At 41.4% G+C, this 5,018-nt stretch overlaps 1 long non-coding RNA gene across 1 annotated transcript; it reads right to left on the bottom strand.

The window, feature by feature from the left end:
- Positions 1-2,531: 2,531 nt before the first annotated feature.
- LOC131495087 (uncharacterized) lies at positions 2,532-4,362 on the bottom strand. The gene is made up of 3 exons (XR_009253749.1): positions 4,116-4,362; positions 3,036-3,282; positions 2,532-2,728 (listed from the first exon to the last, which is right to left on the bottom strand). It is a non-coding gene; the product is annotated as an uncharacterized LOC131495087 (long non-coding RNA).
- Positions 4,363-5,018: the final 656 nt, after the last annotated feature.

The following is a 5,018-nucleotide window of genomic DNA, read 5'->3' as shown; positions in this document are numbered from 1 at the left end:
CCATCAGCAGAGCAATATAAACCAAATATCAACAAGCAGAAATACTTAATAAAGACAAGGTGAAGTTTCCTTGAGGTTTCTTTTCAGAGTTAACCAATTTGAAACAGACACGATGCACAAAACAGCATGTTAAGCTCTGAATCTATTGTTACGTTCCAGGAAGAAACTTGCGGTAGTCCATCCTACATAAATTGTACTGCCTTGCAAAATAAAAGTAAAGAGAGTAAGAATGACTTATGGTTAAGAGAAAAAGAGGGAGTTGACCTTTAAAGAGTGTCAAACTGAGGTTGAATTATGCTAATCTAATTTCTTAGAAGAACCCAAATCAACCAGCTTAATTACTAAAAGAGAGGGAGAGAAAACCCATCTGGAAACTACAAAGATTATCTCACTCCCAAACTCATTCATTTAGCAATATGCATTGGGCATCTATCTACTCTGGGCCAGACACTCTTCTAGGAACCATTCAGACAAAGTGGTAAATACAAGACAGAAGTTCTTAATTTCTTGAAATTCAAGAAGGAGGAGAAAAAGAGAGAATTATCAAGTACAAAAATAAATAATACAAATATAATATTGAGGATTGATAAGCACTTTGGGGAAAAAACAAAGCGGGGCCGGGACGTAGAGAATAATGGCAGGGTCAAGGACTTCAGATGGAGTGGTAGATGCTGCCTTCTCAGAAGAGGTGACATTTGAGGAACAGTTCAAAGGAACAGAAAGAACCTTCTAGAAAATCTGTGGAGAGAAGGGTACTCCAAAGAAGAGGAAAGAGTCAGCCCAAAGGCCCCGAGATGGAAACAACTTTGGTATAAATGAGGAAATTCTGGAAGGCCAGTTCATGGTCTGTTCACAAAGCTGTGGGTCCAGGCGTATGGTCTCCTAGAGGAAGGGTTGCTGTTCCAGCGTTGCCCAAAGGCACTAGATGCAGCCGTGGGAGGTCCAGGAGTTTTGTGAGCAAGAGGGAGAAGGGCAGGAGATGTAACTGGCAAAGCCAAACTGTGACATCACTGGAAAAGCAATGTGCCTAAAGTCAGATGTCCTGGTTTCTGATTCAGATCCTGCCACTCGGGACAGAGTGATTCAGGCCTGGCCCCAGCTCTGCTTCGAGCACCTATATCTTGTCTATACGACAAGAATGCTGAACTGGATCCATAAGGCCCCTTCCCCCACCCCCTCCGCAATTTTGTGAACCTGCTGTTTAACGTGCAATTTCAAGTGGGTGCCTTAGAACTTCAGACCTTGGAGATGCCGGCGGCTAATCCCATCGTGTGATGTTTGGCTTTGTTTGTTTAGGCTAAACTAATTAAATCAATTATGTTTTACACAATAACCAGGGAGCAATTTTTTAGTGAGATGAGTAAGGGAATTTGGAGACGAAACATGATGGAAAAGAAAGATAGAAGGCGGATGTGCGTCTTTTGCCCTGGGTACAGAGCTCCAGCCCTCGTCCGCACCAGGGATTGGCTGACTACAGTTTTCTGCATTTTAAACGTTGAGCCTTTTGTTCCTAGGAACCAATTACAGATTGTCAGGAATAGGGCAAATAACTGGATAGGAGGCAGGCATACCATCCATTGAATGAAGAACACATCTACATATTCAGAAGGCTAAAGAAACATACTTGAGCTGGATTTAACTATCCAGATTAGATAGAAGGTAACTTCTTCATTCTACAAACCAGCAGACAGAATCCCAAAGTAGCTAGGGAAGTTGCTTAAAGATGTTGATTTCCATCCAAGCCGGGCTAGAACCCACACTTCTGAATTCTAATTTCTCACTTGGAGATGTGCGTAATTGAATCAGATTATGAATGTATTTAATTATAAATATACTTAATCTATACAGCCCTGATTTCGCTGGTGCCATCCAGGCTTCTGTTAATACAAATCGTCATTTTAGGTTGAACTAATGGATAGTATTTCATTTGATGTAAGGAGCAATCTGATAGGACGGTGACAAAAAAGAAAGGGTTGGTGCCCTTATCAGATTGGTTAGGTAATAAAGATTCAGAGACGTAAAGTGATCTTTCCGTGTTGACCCAGTCAGTAACCGAGGAAAATGAATTTTGATCTCAGAACGTTTAATGCCAAATACGACCATTGCCCCCTCTTATTTCAGTAGAGACACGTAAGCCTGATCATTTTTTGCCCCCTGAATCCTTAAACCTGCTGGACAAGAGTTAAAAGTATAAAGTCTTTGGAACCGCAAAGGCATTCTGCTATAATCTATGGATTTCATTTTTCCAAGGAATCTTCGTGTTCTTAGGTTGAACCTCTTAGTTGTTCCCACACGTTGAGTAATGTGGCAGGCAGCGAACTGACTAAAATCCGCGGCCCATTTATTCTTGCCTATTTGGGGCCCAGACCTGTCCAAGTGCAAAGAAAATGACCATATTACTTAATGCAGAGAAAATGACTATGTTGCTTATGAAACATACACGTGTAATTGAAAAACAAAAACAATTATGTTAATTAAAAGAATTGCTCAGATTTTGGAACACAATGAAAGAGATTTAAAAGTTGTAATAATTTCACCAAAATAAACTGCTACGGTTAAGAAACAAAATTCCCCCACACTGTATCGTGTTTATGATGCCACATAAACATTGACTAATAATCTTTTTCATTTCTGGGTTCTTCGTATTGGCGTTGGAGGAAGGACCAGAGACACCCGCTGTCGAATGCCTGAGTGCACAGCTAGATCATCAGGACCGTGCGTCTCAGCACTAAAAATGGGAGGGAAGCGTTCTGGTGAAACAGATGGTTGCAAGGTGAAGATTCAACTTGTGACAGAAGTGGCTTCTTACGTCAGCATAGAACCTTGTCTAATTTCTGCTCAATTACCTTCGGAAGTGTTTACGGTCCAGGATGTCTAAACGAGCTTGTGGCCAACCTGCAAGTCTTGTTAACATATGTTGGCTTAACTGGAAAGGCCCCAGTTCTGCCATGACCCGTGGCTCAGGGCATCTGTCCAGTCTCCTGGGCCCCAAGCCTTGCCTGGGCTTTGCTGCGTATCCCTCAATGTGCATTTACCTCTTTCGTCAGGACTCTCCTTGGACACACATTGAGGAACTCTCCATGCTTCCTGGTCATACACTCCAAACCCAGATTTTGGCTTCTCCTCTGCTCTACTCCTCAGAACCAGAGGTCAGTCCTTCCCTGGTAGGCTCATCCCTGCCTGCAGGGTGCCCTGTCCAGGCCAGGGCTGTGGGATCCCAGCTATTCGTGAGGGAAATTTGGATGAACTCAATGTGGCCGTTTTAAGAAAATCACTGAAAACCTTTGAAAAACAGAGAGTGAGTTAGAAAAGTTACAGGCTCCTTCTGGAGGCAAACCCATATATTAAAAAATAAACCATTTTGAATTAAAGTGTAAGAAACACCTAACAGAGCTTCTATTAGCTAGACTCATTTTGGAAAGAGTATTTTCTGTTAAAGTATTGAAAATCACTCTTCGTATGACTAAGACATGGGTTTTACTGTCAGCATGAAGACAGAAATGTACAACTGTATTTTCTCTTTGGCCTTCGGTGGAGAAAGAAAGGTAACGTCTCTTCAAGAAGAAAGAGCAGGTCTTCCTTGCACTTTTACAAACTCTAGGGACAACTGAGGTCTGTAGGATGTCTCCAAACGATTTGAGTTGACAGATCTCAATAGGATTAGAGTAACACTGTAGCTAATGCTGATAATATTTTAGAATGATGATAAATGTATCCCAAGTGTTTGACAGATTGGTTTGTTTAACACTGAAGTTGAAGTTTTTGTGCTTCATGTAAGTGGGGCTGATAAAGCTTTATGTTGTAAAATTCTAAAGAAGGCACACCCCTCATCCCTCTTAGGGGTAATCACCTTTGTGGTTAAGGCCTATTACATCCAAACGTGTATCCAGGCTACCCACCCTTGTCCACTGACCTTTGGCTTTAATGGCAAGCCATCTGCCAAGCAATATTTGAACTTTTTTGATAGTTGATCTGCCAATATACATATAAATAAAAATACATAAAAATACAGGCCACTAGCTTTGTCTTGTAAGTTGATCATCTTAATGACAGTCCATCAACCAAAATGAGCCACTCAAAGGCAAAGGAACTACATTCTCAGGATCAAACCTTACCATTCGGGAAGTAGACAGCCACAGCACGTGTATGGACAAGGAATGAGGTCCTTCGTTGATTCCATTGATCGCAAGGCTGTACTTCTGAAGAGAATGAACAAGTCCAGAGCTATTTTTAAAGAAACAATGGTATAGGGTATGCGTACATATTCAACTTCAGTATAATGGCGAAGGGAGCAAATCTGGAATCAGACTACCTTGACTCAATCCTGGTCTTGCCACTCCTGAACTATGTAAGGTTGGGCAAAGTACGTTCTGGGCTTCTGTTTTCCCATCTAGAACTTGCCGCAGGCTTTTTACAGAGATTAGATCATCTCTGCAAAGTTCCTGTCGTTCAATGATGTTAGCTACTATACTTTTCTTTAACTTAGAAGAAGGAAGACCTGTACCTTTCTTGAGGTAGCTCAAGAAAATTGACAAGAATGCTATCCTACTACCTAACATCCGAAGCTCTGATTTCTAAAACAGGTACTGGAGAGAAGAGAAGAGCCCATGGTTTTGCAATCAGAAGGCCTGAATTTGAATTTTTTCCTGTGTGATCTTGAGCAAGTTGCTTATTCTCTGTCTCTTTGAAATGGCAATGACAATGCCTACCTCATACTCTGGTAATAGAGATTAATGAGAGCAGGCATGCAAATGAACTAACACAGTGCCTCTAGGCAACAAAGAAGGTGCTAAATAAATACTACTCTCCTAGCCCTCTTTCTCCTTCCTTAGACTCTGATGTCATAGTTTATCATGTATCTAAATTGGATATGTGAGCAACGACATTTCTCAGAGGTTTTAGGTCAAGACCACTTATCCCTAAAACCAGTTCTTGAGCCCCTATTTTAAAGTGCTTAGATACTTTGCACCGATTGGACACATTTTCATCACAAAGTGGCTTCAAACTGCATCAGCAGA

This window comes from Neofelis nebulosa, chromosome 14, assembly GCF_028018385.1.
Source record: "Neofelis nebulosa isolate mNeoNeb1 chromosome 14, mNeoNeb1.pri, whole genome shotgun sequence".
NCBI classification, from domain to species: domain Eukaryota; kingdom Metazoa; phylum Chordata; class Mammalia; order Carnivora; family Felidae; genus Neofelis; species Neofelis nebulosa.
The sequence above is the reverse complement of the archived record's forward strand: the minus strand, read 5'-3'. Positions and strand labels throughout refer to the sequence as shown.